This window comes from Pan paniscus, chromosome 2 (genome assembly GCF_029289425.2).
Source record: "Pan paniscus chromosome 2, NHGRI_mPanPan1-v2.0_pri, whole genome shotgun sequence".
In the NCBI taxonomy this organism is placed as follows: domain Eukaryota; kingdom Metazoa; phylum Chordata; class Mammalia; order Primates; family Hominidae; genus Pan; species Pan paniscus.
Genome location: NC_085926.1, coordinates 179621297 through 179640822, shown reverse-complemented (window position 1 = coordinate 179640822; position 19526 = coordinate 179621297). Strand labels below are relative to the sequence as shown.

Genomic DNA, 19526 nt, shown 5'->3' with positions numbered 1-19526 from the left:
TGGCCTTGATTTTCCGTAGCCTTATCTTCAGGCTGATAGTTTATAGCCACATTCCATGATGCTGGTAAAACTAAACTTTGTCTTGACTGTGTTTGTTAAGTGGCTTCTCAGAAAAGACTCATCAGCAAACAGAATCCCTTAGAAGACTATGGTATTGTCCTTGATCCTAGAGCAGGGTTAGAAAATTTTCCCAAGGAATGGAAGAACAGTGTGGCAGGAGCGGCTAAGCAGTATGTCCTTGTGGGTTTACATACACAAACTGGGAGCTGAGAAAAAAGAGGAAGTAGATTTTTTAAATGAATCCTTTTATAACAATAACAGCCACCATAGATTGAAAGCTTATTGTGTGGCTAACTCTGTGCTTGGTGTTTTACATGCATTATTTCTAATTTTTTAGCAGCCCTGAAAAGTAGATCTTACTTATCTTTCTTATTCCCATTTTATAGAACAGGAAACTGAGGCTCAGTGAGCCTAAGTAACTTGTCCAAGGCCTCCCAAACACACATAATACCCGACTCCAAAGGCCATGCCTTAATTTCCATGGCTCTCCCTGATTCCCTGAAAGACGCAAGTTAAACACTATAAGCTATAACAGAACCAACATTATCATAAGGGAAATCCCTTATGAACCTTTGGAAATTCTATGGCAAGTCAAGGTAATTCTGATTATCAAATGCAATTGTAAAACTCAGTTTTAGAATCCTAAAATAACATTTGTTTTTACATAATTACCTCATTTAAACCTTCCTTTTACATCTTTGTAAAACAAGTAAAAGCAGTGTTATGATTCCATTTATGATGAGGAGATTGAAGTTCAGGGAAACTAAGCAGCTGATAACCATAGCATTGGAACCCAGGACGCTCATAAACTTTTATGCAAAAACATTTGTGTTGTGAGTATTTTGAACCTATAAAGCTGAAAGTCTGCTTGTTTCTAAAGAGTTGGCTCATGCCACTTCCTCTTCCTCATCTACCTTTCTCCACTGACACATTTTTTTCCTTATTATGTTCATTCATTGCACAAATATTGTAACAACACATTTTTAAATTAGAAGTGATTTCATTCATAATTCCAGTACCCTGATTCATCAGTTATTTTTAGGTTTCTATTATTTTCTTCCAGTCCTTATCCATATACCACAAAAAAGCACATACACACAGACATTTACAAATATAAACACACACCAATAAATATTAAAATTTCCCTGGGAAGTTATTTGAAACTCGGTGCTGATCAAAAGGTGGTGGTCACAGGCACCTGATTCACAGAATCCAAACAGATTCTTATACATATGTTGTTTCCTCTGAGACAACACAGATCTTTTTGTCGTTGTTGTTGTTGTTGCTGTTTTTGAGATGGAGTCTCACTCTGCCACCCAGGTTGGAGTGTAGTGGTGCAATCTCAGCTCACAACCCCTGCCTCCTAGGTTCAAGCGATTCTCCTGCCTCAGCCTCCAGAAGTAGCTGGGATTAAAAGTGCACACCACCACACCCGGCTAATTTTTGTGTTTTCAGTAGAGACGGGATTTCACCATGTTGGCCAGGCTGGTCTCGAACTCCTGACCTCAGGTGATCCCCCTGCTTCGGCCTCCCAAAGTACTGGTATTATAAGCGTGAGACACTGCACCTGGCCTGGTTTTTGTTTTTGTACCCATTACCCAGCTTTAACAGTTATCAACATGTATCAAATGTTGTATCACTTGTACCACTGTTTATTCTCTTCCAGCTAGATTATCCTGAAGCAAATCCCAGGCATCATAATATCATTGCATCTATAAATAACCTTTTATTTCTTTTCGATTTCTTCTTTTTTATTATTATTAATTTGTTTATTTATTTATTTATTTTGAGATGGAGTTTCGCTCTTGTTGCTCACACTGGAGTGCAAAGGCACGATCTCGGCTCACTACAACCTCCGCCTCCTGGGTTCAAGGGATTCTCCTGTCTCAGCCTCCCGAGTAGCTGGGATTACAGGCATATGCCACAAAACCCGACTAATTTTGTATTTTTTTAGTAGAGACAAGGTTTCTCCATGTTGGTCAGGCTGGTCTCAAACTCCCAACCTCAGGTGATCCGCCCACCTCGGCCTCCCAAAGTGCTGAGATTACAGGCATGAGCCACTGCACCCGGCCCTTTTCTTATTGTTTATATTTAATTATGGATACATAATAGTTGCATATATTTATGGAGTACATGTAATGTTCAGATACAGGTATACAATGTGTAATGATCAAATCAGGGTAATTAGGCTATCCATAACATTTAGCATTGATCATTTCCTCATTTTAAAATAAACGATCAATTTCTTAAAATATGTAATAAATTATTGTTAGCTATAATCATCTTACTGTGCTACCGAATACTAGATCTTATTCCTTGTATCTTCTTTTTTTTTTTTTTTTTTTTTCAGAGACAGGGTCTTGATCTTTCCCCCAGGCTGGAGTGCAGTGGCGTGATCATAGCTCACTACAATCTCAAAACCTCAAACCTCAAACTCCTGGGCTCAAGTGATCCTCTCGCCTCAACCTCCTGAGTAGCTGTGACTACAGACGTGCCCATCACCCCCAGCTAATTTTTAAAGTTTTTTGTAGAGATGGAATTTCACTATGTTGTCCATGCTGGTCTTGAACTTCTGGCCTCAAGCAATCCTCCCACCTTAGGCTCCCAAAATGCTGACATTACAGGTGTAAGCCACCATGCCTGACCCTATTCCTTCTTTCTACCTGAATTTTTGTACCCACTAACCATCTCCGCTGTATTCCTGCCTCCCTGCTATCCTTCCCAGCCTCTGGTAACCACCATTCTACTCTCTCCATGAGTTCAATTGTTTTTAGGCTCCCACATATAAGTAAGAACATGCAATAATGAAACAGCACGATCCTGATATCATAAACTAGGCAAATAGAAAGAAGAGAGAGCAACAAGGGAACGACTTACTTAAAGTTAGTGACCATTTCTGTAAAGATTTGTTTTTAAGGAGTCACCACTGCTATATCCAAATTCTGAATATGGCAATTATTCCTCAATAGGATTCAATGCCTGCTTTTCTGAGGCAAACTTTCCTGGTCTTTCAAATGTTATCTTAATAAGAGTGACATTGACCAAAATGTTAACTTTAGTTATCCCTGGGTGGTGAGATTTACAGGTGATGTTCACATTCTTGTTGATTCTTTTTTGCCTTTTCTGAACTTTCTACAATGAACATATGTTTGTAATAAAATTAGAATTAATAATAATGGTATTGAATACGATGTGAAAATGATCTAAAGAAAAGCTCCTGTAAACATTGGAGTCACATGGACAGATCATGTAGTCCATACCACTGGAAGGACAGCCAGCCCCTTTCTTGGGTCAGGAAGCCTAGAACCTAGGAGATATAAGTTCTAGCGCAATTCTCTTTCTTGTATAACACCTGCTAAGGAGCTGCTGCTCCTTTTTTTTTTTTTTTTTTTTAACTTGGAAATATTGTTCCAAAACCATTTGTCAACAGAGAAGATTTGATTCTGAGAATATGTTGAGGATTTTCTGTAGCAATGGTCAAATAGAATCTAGTAGAGAGTAACACCCATAGAAATGTGTGGGAGCTTTGCTGTCAAGTCCTGTAGCACTTTAATAAAGGAACATGTCATTTTTCTTCAGCTAAATTTCAGCTAGAAATAATATTAGATGAGTTTTTATTGCCGTTCATTCCATAGCCTTTCTGCGATTTGGAAACCTTAATGATTTCATGCAAAATTCACTGTCTAAAGAGTCTTGGTGGCTTCTGTCTGATCTTGGTTTTTCCTTTTGATGCGGATTACTTATGTGCATCTATCATGGTAAAAAACAGCGGAGTTTGGGCAAACACTGCTCTCTCAGACCCCCGCTCCCTTTCAGACCTGGAGATCCTTCATCTAACCCAGTTCCATTCTTGTGTCTCTTCCCGCTGGCTTCCCCGGTGCCATTTTTATTAAAGCCCCAGCTCATCCCACATTCAGCTGCATGACTTCTTACAGGCTTCAGAATAAATCACCACATTGCTCCGATCTTGGCTTCTCTGCCCTCGGCTTTCAATTAAATTTAGAATTGACTTTAAAGATACAACCTCAATGTACATGGTTGAAAATGACCTTGTTTCCCCTTTCCCACCACCTGCGACTTCCTGCGCGGGGCTCTTATACTCCAGCTCCTGGTTCAAAAAGTAGAAACAGGAATTTGCTACATGCTCCTGTGGCAAACTATAAGTCTCAAGCTGTTTAAAGTCTTTAAAGTCCCGTCCAAAAGGTAAAGTACACTCTGCAGAGAAAAATCTGGGGGCCTGAATCTCTGGCTGCCTGTGTTCAGGAAGAGACATAGAAGGAGAGGAGGAAGGAGAAGAAGAGGAGAAGAAGTGAAAATAAAAAAAACAAAAACACAGAACCTTTGAGCTAAACACTTTTAATTTGTTTAATGTCTACAGTTTGCATTCAGAATGATTAGTCTATTTGTCATATGCATCCACTATTAAAATAAGTATATTAAGTTAATATAAATGATCTATGACAAGATTAAGAGAACACCAAAGCAGATTTTGACATCAAAACTGACTTTCATCTTTTGTCTTGTCATTTGGCTTTTTACTCTTAGCAAGGAACACGGCATAGTAAGCAGCAGGTTTGGGCTATTTAGAATTGGGCCTGCTCCTGCCAGTCTCTCCCTCCTACCCTTGGAAGGCTTTACCCACCAGGATGACTGAACCAGAAAACACCTCTTCCTCCCTTCAAAAACCATGACTATTTTAAGGCACATAGTTCTATCTAAGTAAAGACAATGAGGTCCCTTTCAATTGGGAAGAGAAGAAGGAAAGAATGATGTGCTCATCTAAAGAAAGGATCAAACAAGATTTAATATGTGAAAAGGATGTGAAGTTGAAAATGATTTACAAATGTAGCAGACCAATGTATTCATTAATTCATCAATCAGTTATGGAGTATTTACTATGTATCAGGTTCCAAGGAGGTTGTACAATACTTAGGAGCTTGAGCCTTAATTTTCTCCCCTCTAGAATGGGACTAGAGACCTTCTTTTCACAGTATGTGAGAATTAGGTGAAAGAATAAATGTAAATTACTTAAAACCAGTTATTGGCACATAATAAACACTGAATGAATAGCTCTCTCTGTATATGTGAAAAAAAAGTATCTTCAACTATAAGGGGTCTACAGCCTGATGAATTATTATTTTGAAACTTCTACCCTTTGTGCTGAAAACACCCTGAAATTTGGGAAGCTTCAAATATTTAGCTATGGAAATCTCACATCAAAATACTTTCCTAGTGATTGCCCCTTAGAAATAGTTACTAGGAACAGGCCGGGCACGGTGGCTCACGCCTGTAATCCCAGCACTTTGGGAGGCTGAGGCAGGCAGATCACGAGGTCAGGAGATCAAGACCATCTGGGCTAACACGGTGAAACCCCGTCTCTACTAAAAATACAAAAAATTAGCCGGGCATGGTGGCGGGCACCTGTAGTCCCAGCTACTCGGGAGGCTGAGGCAGGAGAATGGCGTGAACCCGGGAGGCGGAGCTTGCAGTGAGCCGAGATCACGCCACTGCACTCCAGCCTGGGCAACAGAACGAGACTCCATGTCAAAACAAAACAAAACAAAAAACAAAGAAAAGAAATAGTTACTAGGAACATGGGGGTGCTTTGCCAAATAAGGAAGAAATGAAGAGAGGGAAAAGAAATTTACACTTAGTAACTCCCTAAACATAAAATCTCAATGATTTTGCATCATTTTTTCTAATTGGAATCTCATCAAATTCTAATTAATGGACAGGTATTAATAGTCTCATATCCCAGATGGACATGCTAAGGCTTCTCCCCATGGCCGCAGGGCTAGGAAGTGGAGACGATGGAATTTAAACCAGGTAATATTATTTCAGAGCCCATACTCTCTTCCCGGTTACCAGCTTGCCCCACGCATCCTGTGAGGTCCCATGGGGAGAGATCCTAAAACCTCATTGGAAAATACAAGAGATGTTTGAGATCTTCTAAACGTAAAGGGGAAGTTTTTAAGATAAAAACTTTCTGCAATAATTAGTTTCTCACTCAATTTTGTGAATAGTAGCATTCTATAGTAGTGGGATTTTTTTTTCTTTTCCATTTAAACTCTTCCAGGTAGAACCTTCCTTTTTCAGTTCTAAAAGATTACTATTGATGGGGATGTTTTTGAAGACTTTGAATTCCCTTTCCTTTCTTTCCATAGCACTTACACTTTTTTGGGAAGGAAGTCATACAAGAGTTTAAAACTGTGAATTGAAAAGTTAGGAAAGAAGGTTACACCATACTGACCCTGTTTTGAAAGGCTACAGCCACCCTCTAGGTTAACTGATTTTTTTTTTTCCGCACCAGTTCTACATGTTATAGCCTTCCTGGAATAACAGTCTTCCTAAGTGGACTCTTCCTGCTCTCGGTTCAGTCTCCCTCCCTGGACTGCAGGAACAATGATGATCACACGTGAAAGTTCAACCCAGGAGCCCAAAAGCCTACAGAGGGGAAAGACTTATTTGCTGGAGAGGCCTAAAAAGACAGCTCCTTAGCATTTTTAGGGTGTTAAGCAGAATTCCACTGCGCTAACAATTTCCTGCCAAGGACTCTCATTGCCACGTGGAGCCCAGTTGAGTTCTATGCAGTGCCTAGCCCCTGTCTATAGCATAGCTAGGTCACAGCTGGCCCAAACTAGCTGATTAAAATTAAGTCACTCCGCAGACGACCAAATGGCCATATATAAGTGGAAAATTTTCTCTTACCTTCCCTCCATCTTTCTTCCTTTCCTTCTCTCTGTCCCTTTAATATCCAGAAATAATTGTCTTTTATCTGGTGACTGAAAAGAAGATCCCCCACAGTTCATCTCACTTGGCAGTAGTCTTAACAGCTCTTTAGGCTAACTTCTCTCAGGATTGTCTTTAAACTTCAAGAATGAAAAGTTCTCAGGGATAAAATGATCCCGTTTAGCTAACAGAGAGAAGTTTACAGTTACTTATCACTCCTATAGTTGTGCGTGTTGTAATATTTTGAACCTCAAAAATGGAGCCCGTCATTCACCAGGGCATTTTGTTACTGGCCAAATATATTTGCAAGAAGTTCTGGGAATTTAATCATTTCCTTTATGTGTATATAATTTTACTTATAAAGCACTTTCACTTGTACATTTTTAGGCCTGAATGATAACACCCATTTTGTGGATAGGGAAACTTGCCTCAGAGATTATGGGGCATGCTAAGAGCATGAGGCTAGTTAATTGCAGCATCAAAATTAGAATACTGCCTTTTTTACTCATCATAGGCTTCTGTTTTGGTACTATACTATCTATAAGGTTTATATCCTAGTCTTTGAGATATCTCCATGGAAAAAAAATGTGCTATTTTACAAATTGTGCCCTGAAGCTGCTGTCACAGGAGCTGACTTTTAGGCAGAATGTACTATTTGCATACCCTATTTAATGTGACTTATGGCTCCAAGGCATTGAAAGACATTTTGTGATGAAAAGACGTGAAATGAGACTGGGCATGGTGACTCACACCTGTAATCCCAGCACTTTGGGAGGTCGAGGTGGGAGGATCACCTGAGCCCAGGAGTTTGAGGGCAGCCTGGGCAACATAGTGAGACCCCATCTCTACAAAAAAAGAAATTAAAATTACCCGGGCATGGTGGCACATGCCTGTAGTCCCAGCCATGTTCATGCCACTGCACTCCAGCCTGGTCGACAGAGTAAGACCATCTCAAAAAAATAAAAAAAACATCCAGGCTTGGTGGCTCACGCTTGCAATCCCAGCACTTTAGGAGGCCGAGGCGGGTGGATCACCTGAGGTCGGGAGTTCGACACCAGCCTGACCAACATGGAGAAACCCCGTCTCTACTAAAAATACAAAAGTTAGCCAGGCATGGTGGCGCATGCCTGTAATCCCAGCTACTCAGGAGGGGAGGCTGAGGCAGGAGAATCCCTTGAACCCGGGAGGTGGAGGTTGCAGTGAGCCGAGATCACGCCATTGCACTCAAGCCTGGGCGACAATAGCAAAACTCCATCTCAAAAATAAATAAATAAATAAATAAATAAATAAATAAATAAACTGAAATAACTTTTTAATAGAATATAATCATGGAAAAATTATTTAACCCCTTTGAGTCTGTTTCCTTACCTGCAAAATGGTAATGATATGGCCAATCTCATAGGACTGGTATAAGAATTAAATAAATATTTGTAAAGCACTCTGCCAGTAGATTGTAGATGCTCAAAGTGTTGAGTTCCTTCTTCTTGAAAAAATTGCTGTTAGAGTCACAGAGTTAGGAGACGAAGGTGAAGAAAAGCTGAGGTACTAGGATTCCCTCATCCCCCACAAGGATACCCTACTTGCAGACCATAGCTCCCTCCCAAAGTGTAGGATTCAGATAGGAAGTAGGGTAGATGAGCAGTGGCCAGATCATGTGGAGTTAAGAGCAGCCCGGTCAGTAAAGGAATTCCATTTTTTTTTTTTTCTGTTTCTCCAACTCACCAGGCTTGTTCCTACCACAGAGCCTTTGCACTTTCTGTTTACTTTGCTTGGAACACTTGACCTTCAGATGGTTACTTGGCTCACTTTCTCACTTTTTTCAGGTCTCTGAAGGCTATCTCTATCTGAATTAATTAAAATACCATTTCTTTAACTACTAGTCACCTCCTACTCCTCAAATCCTCAACCCTTTATCTTGATTAGACATTTTTCTTTCTGTTTTTTTTTTTGTTTTTTTGTTTTTGTTTGTTTTTTTTTTTTTTTTTTTGAGATGAGGTCTTGCTCTGTTGCCCAGGCTGGAGTGCAGTGGTGCAATCACAGCTCACTGCAGCCTACCTCCAGGATTCAAGTGATTCTCCCTCCTCAGACTCCCAAGTGGTTGGAACTACAGGCGTCTGCCACAACACCCAGCTAATTTTTTTTTTTTTTTTTTGTAGAGACAAGATCTTCCTGTGTTGTCCAGGCTGGTCTCAAACTCCTGGGCTCAAGCAATCCTCTTGCCAAAGCCTCCCAAAACACTCAGATTACAGGCATGAGCCACCATGTCTGGCTTGATTTTTTTTCTTTTTTTAATATTTAAAAAAATTTTGTGGGTACATAGTAGGTGTATACATCTATGGGGTACATGAAATGTTTCAATACAGGCATGCAATGTGAAATAAGTACATCATGGAGAATGGGGTATCCATCCCTTCAAGCATTTATCCTTTGAGTTAGAAACAATCCAATTACACTCTGTAAGTTAACACTTATCAATACCTGAATGTATATTACATATGATTGTCTATCTCTTCTGCTAGAACATAAGCTCCATAAAGACAGGGATCTGGCCAGGTGCAGTAGCTCCGCCTGTAATCCCAACACTTTGGGAGGCCAAGACAGGCAGATCACTTGAGTTCAGGGGTTCAAGGCCAGCCTGGGCTACATAGCAAGACTGTCTCAATAATTTTTTAAAAGAACAAAAATGGAAGAAAAAAAAGAGAGACAAGGGTCTCATCTGCTGTGTTCACTGTTTCCCCAATATCTAGAGGAGTGAATACCAAATATTAGGTATTTAATAAATAAATAAATAAATAATGAATGAATGAATGAATGAATGAATGAATGTGGATATTGTTATGTAAATGAACGATGCTATTCTAAGATCAGTTATTAGCACTGTGGTTTCCTCAGACTGCTGTCTTTAAGTATTATTTTGTTTTAGACGGAGTTTCGTTGTTGTTGCCCAGGCTGGAGTTCAATGGCGCGATCTCGGCTCACTGCAACCTCCGCCTCCTAAGTTCAAGCGATTCTCCTGCCTCACCCTCCCGAGTAACTGGGATTACAGGCATGCACCATCATGCCTGGCTAATTTTGTATTTTTAGTAGAGACGGGGTTTCTCCATGTTGGTCAGGCTGGTTGCGAACTCTCAACCTCAGGTGATCCACCCGCCTCAGCCTCCCAAAGTGTTGGGATTACAGGCGTGAGCCACCGCGCCCAGCCTTTACGTCTTATTTTAATTGCTAAGTGTACTTTCGGCATTGCATTAGGATGCTTATAAAGCGTGAAACTAAATGACATATTCAAACAAAATGCAGAAATATGAACTATTCTCTAAAATTGTCACATTTCACTTACAAAGACGAATGTTCACGTCAGGACAGCAGGGAGAACTTTAAAACACAGATCTGATGTTGTCATGGGTCTGTCCCATTCTTCAGTGGCTGCCATTGCCTTGGGCAATTCTCAGAGTGCTCCACCCTAAAAGTCCCTTGCAGGCTCCTATCATCATCTCCTACAGAGAGTGCCTGTTTCTCCACATAATTTTTTTTTTTTTTTTCTGAGACAGTCTTGCTCTGTTGCCCAGGCTGGAGTGCAGTGGTGCGATCTTGACTCATGGCAACCTCCACCTCCTGGGTTCAAGCGATTCTCCTGCCTCAGCCTCCTGAATATCTGGGGTCACAGGCATGCACCACCACACCCAACTAATGTTTTTTTTGTTTTTTGGGTTTTTTTTGTATTTTTAGTAGAGACAGGGTTTCACCACATTAGCCAGGCTGGTCTCGAACTCCTGACCGCAGGTGATCTGCCCACCTCGGTCTTCCACAGAGCTGGGATTACAGACATAAGCCACCACGCCCGGCCTCCACATAATTATGAATAGCCTTCCCTTTTACTCTCGAAAGTGTCCTGGTTTGAGAAATAATGTATATGGTCACCCCACCTGTATGTCCCTTTTCCAGAAAACCTTCATTCTGGGCAAACCCATGTCTTGGCAGCTCTCCAGAATGAAGAGGCTCTATTATACCTTTCTTTGAGCAACTTTCCCTCAACTTAGGATAAACTTCCTTCTTCCAGATTCCAACTCTAACATCAACTCCTCTAGAAAGGCTTTCCCAGAACTTTCCCCATGTAATTCAGATTAGGCAAACACCCCACGGCTACTTTGGAATTGCCTGAGGAGCTTTTTAAAAATACAGGTTCCTGGGTGAGGTGGCTCAGGACTCTAATCCCAGCACTTTGGGAGGCTGAGGCAGGAGGATTGCTTGGGGCCAGGAGTTTAAGACCACCCTGGGCAACATAGCAAGATCCCATCTCTACAAAAATAAACAAACAAACAAACAAACAAAATTTTAAAATAAAAAAGAAAGACTGGCATGGTGGCTCATGCCTGTAATCTTCACACTTTGGGAGGTTGAAGAGGAAGGCTCATTTGAGGCTAGGAGTTCTAGACCAACCTGGTCAACATAGTAAGATCCCATCTCTATAGAAAAAAAGAAAAAGAAAAAAAAATACAGATTCCTGGCTGGGTGCAGTGGCTCACACCTGTATTCCCAGCACTTTGGGAGGCCAAGATGGGTGAATTGCTTGAGCTCAGCAGTTTGAGACAAGCCTGGGCAACATAGCAAAACCCTAAAAAAAAACAAAAATAAGCCGAGTGTGGTGGTATGTGCCTTGTAGTCCCAGCTACTCGAGAGGGTGAGGTAGGAGGATGGCTTGAGCCTGGGAGGCAGAAGTTGCTGTGAGCCAAGATCCCATCACTGCACTCTAGCCTGGGTGACAGAGCCAGACCCTGCCTGTCTCGGAAAACAAAACAAAACAAAACAAAACAACAACAAAAAAACAGATTCCTGGGCCCTATCACCCAACCTTTGGGATGTAGAAAATCTAGGGTGTGTCCCAGGAAATCTGTTTGCCCCTCCTAATTGTTCCCAGAACATCTTCTGCATATTTTGACAAGTAACTATCTCTCTATTATGCCCAATTTGCTGATCTGTTTGCTTCAGGTGACTTTAAATTCCTTGGGAGCAGGACCCACGACCCTCATCTTTAGCCTGTGTCCAGTGCCTAGAATGGTGCTTAACAAAAGATTCATGATCAAATAAGTAAAAATGGCAAACATTTACAGAGCACTTACTATGTGCCCAGAACTTTACATATGTTTTCTGTGTATTCAGCTCCTTATTTCAGAAAAGCTTTTTTTTTTTTTTTTTTTTTTTTTGAGACGGATTCTCGCTTTGTCACCCAGGCTGGAGTGCAGTGGTGCAATCTCGGCTCACTGTAACCTCCACCTCCCGGGTTCAAGTGATTCTCCTGTCTCAGCCTGCCGAGTAGCTGGGACTACAGGCGCCCACCACCACGTCTGGCTCATTTTTGTATTTTTAGTAGAGACAGGGTTTCACCATGTTAGCCAGGCTGGTCTCAAACTCCTGACCTTGTGATCCACCCGCCTCGGCCTCCCAAAGTGCTGGAATTACGGGCGTGAGCTACCGTAACTGGCCTATTTCAGAAAAGTTTTTAACTCTCAGGAGCATAACAAGCCCAGAAGAAAAATGATATTAGGGATATTATCTCTTGAAAGTCTTTCACAGTTTCATGAATTATTGAATCATTTCTTGGATGGGCACCCAGTGTGCCTTACAGGGGAACTTTGTAAGCATAACTGGCAACACAAATGGTATCATTCCTACTTGCAACTCTTTCTGAGTGTTTTGTGCTTGGCCATCACATTGCACCTTCCAGTGCTTTATTTCCAACTCAGACCTCTTTAACAAGATAGCTTCTATAATGCCTGGGGATGAGAACAAGAGTGGAACTGCTTCATTCTTTTAACCTATACCTTCCAACTACAAAATGTAGTGCTCTCTGTGAACTTCCTATAAAATTAAGGAGAGCTTATGAAAGGGCTCATGACCTATAAAGAGCTTAATGCATTTTTAATGTACAATTCTGGTAACAGTGTCAGCTTATAGATTTCCAAATGACGGTCACAATTGTGATTTAGAACAGATGGTCAAACCACAGAACAGAGTCAACAATATTTTCTCCCATCCCAAGAGGCTAACAGAATCCAAGGGAAGTATCTGACATCACCTAAATTGGTAAACAGCTCAAAACAATCTTAATTAACAGTTTGCTGGAACACTTAATGACAGAAAGCATGCCTCGGTAGAAACTGGTATTCATAGGCTGCTCTCAAATTATTAACCAGTTAAGAAGATGGTTTAATGCCCTGGAAAACAAAATAGTCAAAATTAGGAATTAGAAAATCTTGCTTTTGTTTAACTCTGACACTGGGTGAACTTGGGTAGTAATTTGAAATCTCCGAATCTATTTCCTGCTCTCCAAAATGATGTCTAAGTTACCTTTTTTTTTTTTTTTTTTTTTTTGAGACTTGAGTTTTGCTCTTGTTGCCCAGGCTGGAGTGCAATGGCGCCATCTCGGCTTACCGCAACCTCCACCTCCCGGGTTCAAGCAATTCTCCTGCCTCAGTCTCCTGAGTAGCTGGGGTTACAGCAGGCACCACTACGGCCAGCTACTTTTGTATTTTTAGTAGAGATGGGGTTTCTTCATGTTAGTCAGGCTGGTCTCGAACTCCCGACCTCAGGTGATCTGCCTGCCTCGGCCTCCCAAAGTGCTAGGATTACAGGCGTGAGCCACCACGCCCAGCCAGTTACCTTCTTTTAGCTTAAGTGTATACTGAATGCAATGGGATGGGGGTCAGGGGGCTTAATTATAAATGACCAAACATTTTGGATTATGATGAAATAAAAATCATCTTTCAATATATATCAAGAGATTCAGCTGGTGAAAGTTAACGACTATCATGTATTTTGTTACCAGAGTTAATATGGCAGGTGATTTTTTTTTTTTTAACTAGAAATATTAGTGCTTACAACACAGCAAATCATAGTGCCTCTGAGTAGGAAGGCTTTCTTAAATCAACAGAAACATGCAACATTGTGAGTTCAAAAATGTTGAACTATTTTTTACGTGGCCATCTTTGGTCCTTAGTGTTGTCAGTCTTCTGGAATAGACTTCGAAAAGAATGGGCAATGTTTTAATCATTGCTTATCATCTAGTATAAGCAACTCCAGTAAGAAGAGGCTCCATAACTGAGCCTCATAAAGCAAGCTAAAATGCGATCACAAAAGTTTCAGCCTGAACTAACCCAGGTTAGGTCTAGATGCCAACAGGCACATTTATTCTGTATTTTTTTTTTTTTTTTGATCTTCTGTATGTTTCTTTGATAGAATTTATTTAAGGACTATGTTCATTTTTTCGAGAAAAGTTTTATAGTATGTGTGTATTTTTTGGAGGTGCTGGAAGAAGACAGGGGAGAGTTTGAAGAGGAGGAGACAGTATTAAGCTTCTGGGAAGGAAGCCCACTGCTTCTCAAGTTACCATTTGTAAACCCTTTACCCAGTTCTGTTTGGGCTATTGTCCTGAGTAAATCATCCATTGAAAATCAAGCTCTTCAGCTCATTATATATTCTTCATTTGAGGTGACCAGAACTATTTCCTGAAACCTGGTTTGGGTGCTAATTACCTGCTCAAACACCTAGCAAATACCTCTGTGGATTTGTCATAGGAAAATTTCACTTTTTTATTTTCCTTAAATTGAGCACATTTATCACAAGTTCCCTTTCAACTTCCTAGTCGTGACAATAAACGCCTTCTAAGTAGAGGAGCCCTTGCTCCTCTGGTCACTGGGAAGTGATTCTTATTCCTCCTCAGCTACCCTAAGTCATAGCTTACAGGCTCAGCTGTAGAGGAAAGTTTACCAAAGTAAGCCACATATTTCTATAGAGAAGTAAGTTGTTTTTTCTTCCTCCAGGTCTCTTTCTCTCTCTATTTTTTCCTCTTTCCCCAGTGAGGCAGGAACTTATTTTTACAAATACCCTAAGAAACTTATACAAAAAAGAACTTACACTTACAGATATTTCTGTCCCTTCAGATTTTAAAATAAATATTTCTGTTAGCAATCCTTCTATCCTAACTTCCCAAAGGAAAATCTCAAAGTCATAGCATATGATTTGTCACAGTAATAAGATGATATTTCTATCAATTTTGAAAAGAATTATTTTACTGGGGAAAAATGTTTATGCATGTGTGTGTGTGTGTGTGTGTGTGTATAGTTGGTTCAAACACAAGTTACGTTGCCTTTTCTTTCCTTCCCACATCTAAATAAATTTAAGTTCAAAGGAATGAATGTAGGTGTCATCTTTAAGAAAAATAATCATATAAAACTAAAACAAAACCAAGACAAAAATGTAAAACAAAACCACTAATAGAAGCCATATTTCAATCTTGTATCCCTGGGAAATAACTGTAAGACTGGAAATTCATCTGTTTCGTTCTATGTCTATTGCAACCTGACTAGGCAAGAATTTTTCCCCCTTTCCTTAAGAAAGCTGAAGGTGAAGACTGTCTCTATGTGGCACTGTGGTATAAGTGACCGCTGTTGTGAAGGAGAAAAGCCCATGAAGCTTAAAAATTTTGCAAAGAGAAAACAATCCTCCTGCAGACCACAGTAAATAAAATAACAGCAGTGGGGTGATTTGCAACCATGTAACGGGGCTTTTGTCTGGGTCTATTTCTCTGTGCCTTGAGGGTTTCTGTGTTCCTTCTCTGCAGGATCTCAGTGTTTCGCCCCTCCATTACAAAGGCCCAGGGCTTGAGCCCCTCCTCCAGCTGTTCACCCCCAATCTTGCCCATGCTGAGGCTTACTTAGAGCAGACTGAAGAGTTTCAGTGGGGTGCAGGGCACTGCAATTTAGGATTTCTGCAGTACAGGGTGAATTTTCAAGAGTATATCAGAGAGGGGAGCCAGACTTAAAAATAGCCTTTACTCATCCTATTAACCATTTCATTGCTGAACTGGCTTGTAAGGCAGGACCAGCAGGTTTTTTTCCTCTAGCAAACTCCAAAATTGCTACAGCTGCCTCTGACAGTATATATAAGGCAACACTTCACTGTGTCTTGGATAACAGCTGAATAAATGTTATGATTCACTACAGAAAGAACTACGGTATTTAAAAAATTATTGTATTCTTCTTTACGTGGGGTTTGAGGGTGGAAATGAGGGGAGGGATTAGAGAAGCAGGGGGAGAGGGAGAGTGAAAGAGAGAAGGAAGAGAGAAATCTTGGTGAATAGAGAAGTAAGGAAGCCTCTTGTTCTGGTTCGTATTGATCTTATTTAAGCATGGGGAGAACTGATGAGTCTGTGATTATTTTAATGACCATGAAACCTATGCATTCAAAGAAATAAATGAAGCTATGTAATCACCTTCTAAGTAATATCAAAGAACTATGGAAAGGAGTTGGGGGAGGGCCATCATTGTATAATAACATTTACATCATACAGGGCTCTGCAGGCAAAGGTAAACTAGGGTTGAAGTACTGTATTTCCAGGGAGACAAGAGCCTACAATTCAATACTCTGTGGCTGTGACCTATCTAACGCAAGGAAGGGTAAGGCATTGAGCAGTAATTGTTTCTATTTTGGTATTTCAGCAAGGGAAACACTGATGTTTGAGGTTTCTGAGTGGTTTATAAAGCAAGCAAAACTTTGGAAGTGCAACAACACAGACTATATAAACAGTGGGCAAATAGAGTCAGATGCTGTCTTTCAATAGGCTTTAATTTTTAAATGATAATGAAAACATACTTGTTTCAGTCAAAAGACAAACTTCTGATTATCTTTAAAAATGTGGCATTGTTTTAAAGTGACATTGTAAAATAATGTGATTGCTTGCCTAAAGGGAGGTATTAAGAAATATGAGACACTGACACTACCCTCAAGACTAGCAAGAAAGACAGGACAGGTGCACATAAAAAGATGACTAGTGCTATTATGTTGTTTAATATGAATTCTAATCAGTTGATTACAAACATTTGTGATTTTAATGAACTTTCATGTTTAACAGGCTATGCATACAGCTAAGAGGAAAGAGCCTCAACTCTGGAATCTGACAGAGGTGGTTTCCAATTCTAGTTCTTCCACTTGTTAGTTATGTAATGCAATAAAAATTGCTTTAAAATTGCTTAATGTTTCTGGGTCTCAGTTTTCTTCTCTGTTAAATGGGATACCATCACCTGCCTCCTCAGGTAGCTGTGAGGATTAGAGAAAATAATAAATGGAAACCACCTGGGTGTATTTGGGCATATAATCATAATAGTTGTTATCACTAATCCCGTTACTCTAAATAGGCAACAGAAATTCTTAAAATATGAACCACAGAAAAATAAAGCCTAATTTAAAACTTTAAGCCCTTCAAACCTTAAGGCTCCTGATCATGAGTGTGTTATTATTAAAACGCTGCTACAAATAGGTTTGCCGGAAAAGGAACAGGACATTCAATTAAATTTGAATTTCAGATGAAAAACAAGTACTTTTTAGTATATGGCCCATGCACTATTATATGAAAAAAATTGTTTGCTCTTTACCTGAAATTCCATAACCGGACATCTTGCTTTTTATTTGTTAAATCTGGCAACTTAAGTATAAACAGTAAAGACCTAAGTATATTTAATTCCTGTCTTCTTTAGCCCAAGTCCCTATTGAGTGAGGTAACAGGAAAGGAATCCTTATTTCAGAAAGTGGAAAAAAAAAAAAAGAAATTAATATCATTAAAACTTTTTACATATCCAGAACATAATTTGTCAATATAAGAGATAAAAACAACTGCCATTTTCCATGTGACAGTTTAAAAAGTGACTTTTGGTTGTTTTATCATCTCTCACCCAAACTCCAGCCATGTGCTGTCTGTAGGTTCATTTGGCCGGTTCTGAATCTGACTACTACCAGGTCTTGAAATGAGTTTTGTTTTGTTTTGCCTTTCCTTTCTCCAGTGCAGAGCTCCACAGAAAACATTATTAAACAGAGAGACCTGTGGAGCTGATTGTATACTGACAAATAAGACACCCAAATTGAGATACTTTATCAAAAAGAAAGGTTCTTTCCAGCAAAGTGGTTTTATGTAGGTAAGGGAATATGTCTGCTCAGAAAATGTTTAGGTCAATGGAATAAATGTAAAATGATATTACAAACATGTGTATGACATTTGCATTTGTTTAACACTTGATATTCCTTTGTTATTTTGTGTTTTCCAGATAGGGTGACAGAGTGAAGGCCTTATCACTTCAATATTGAATGTAGAAATTACAGTATAATAAAATTCAGAAAATTTCATCAACATAAAGTTAATACTTTGTACCATGAGCTTTGAGCTTTTAATCCATGAGTGGCTACTTATGTGCAGAGGATGTTAATAAGTATTTCTGACTTAACTTTATCAACAAAAGAGAGCATACTAAAGTTTGCTTTCACACATATTTACTTGGCTTTGTAGTAACATGGTTCATAATTGACATGCTTACATATAAATTCATAAATGCTATTAACTGATAAGAAATAAAAAGACTTCAGAATAAAATGAGAATTTTATTTTAGTCTTTAAAAATGGCAAAAGTTTAAAAGTTGAAATTTTTGCCTCTATTCTATTAAGTTCCTTTATTCATCACTGACACAGATGTATTCTCTTCATTTTTACATTTTTCTGATACCCCAATATTTATTTAAATGCTACAAATATCTTTATTTCTAAGTAAATTGTAAAGACTGGTTTTGAAAACTTTTTTTATATGTTATACTATCAAAGTTCTTATTTCATCTTAACTTAAAGCTTAAAACAATGTAATCCCACCAAAATCATGAAAGCAAACAAAAATCAGAACATTAGAACAACACATTTTCCTTTTTGAAGGGCAGAGAAAAATCATGGGTAATTCAGGCCAGTTGATTTCTAGAGAACTCCAGCTATCAGAATGACTTTGTTGGGAGCGGCCACCCAACAGTCCTGGCCATTACATGTCAATCTGTCAAACCAACAAACAAAAACACCACAGGCTTTAGCACAAATGGCATATGACAGATGCAGATGTGGCTCTGAAAAGAATCCTCTGCTTTTGAAACACCTGCAAGAATTCCAAAACAACGGGCATGCCTTCCACTCTGCCATAGCCACTTTCCTGACCCTGAGTTCGGAGTGGTAAAGGAAAAATGCCTAGCATGTACAGTATTCCACTCCAATTGGGAGAGCAGTGGGGGGCTGATGAGGAGCAAGTACAGTGTTGATATCACAATGCCATGCACCTGCTTTGGATGTAAAAAGAAGGAGTTTATTACAGAAACTGCAGCATTTTTCAGCTTCTCATTAAGCAGTCGTGGGCAAATTCAAGTGTGTTTTCTTTTTATTAGGTTAACCCATCCTGAATTAAAAGGGCCTATTGAGAGGTGTTTTTTCTTTTCTTTCTTTTTTTTTTTTTTTTTTTCCTGTCCCTCCCTTTCCCAACAGGTATATTGTTTTCCTTTCAAAATTAAATTGCTTCCCACATTTTGGTTTAGGGAGATGAGCAATTTGCAGTACTGTTGCAAAGTAGTGTTTCCTAGATAATAGCCAAAAAGTAAAATTTATTTTCCACTTTAACAGACATCTTTTAATTTTAAAAAGGCAAGCATCCCCCAAATACCTTTCTATTCTATGACTATTTTTATGTCTGAAAAATATATTACCAAAGAGACATAATTCATTCCTAGGGAATAGTCCCACTGTGTGCATTTTAGCTGATACCTTTTGAAGGATCATCCTCATATGACCAGTACTATTAAACAATAACAAACATAATTTTTTAAGATTATCAGTTGGTAGAGGAAAGTGCCCCTGTAACCCAGCAATTTTGGTTGTCAGGGTCAGT

General features: G+C 39.5%; 1 long non-coding RNA gene across 1 annotated transcript; it reads left to right on the top strand.

The window, feature by feature from the left end:
- Nucleotides 1–15162: 15162 nt before the first annotated feature.
- On the top strand, nt 15163–17815 carry LOC117979832 (uncharacterized). Its single transcript, XR_004670857.4, has 3 exons — nt 15163–15799; nt 16136–16241; nt 16697–17815. It is a non-coding gene; the product is annotated as an uncharacterized LOC117979832 (long non-coding RNA).
- The last annotated feature ends 1711 nt before the right edge of the window (nt 17816–19526 follow it).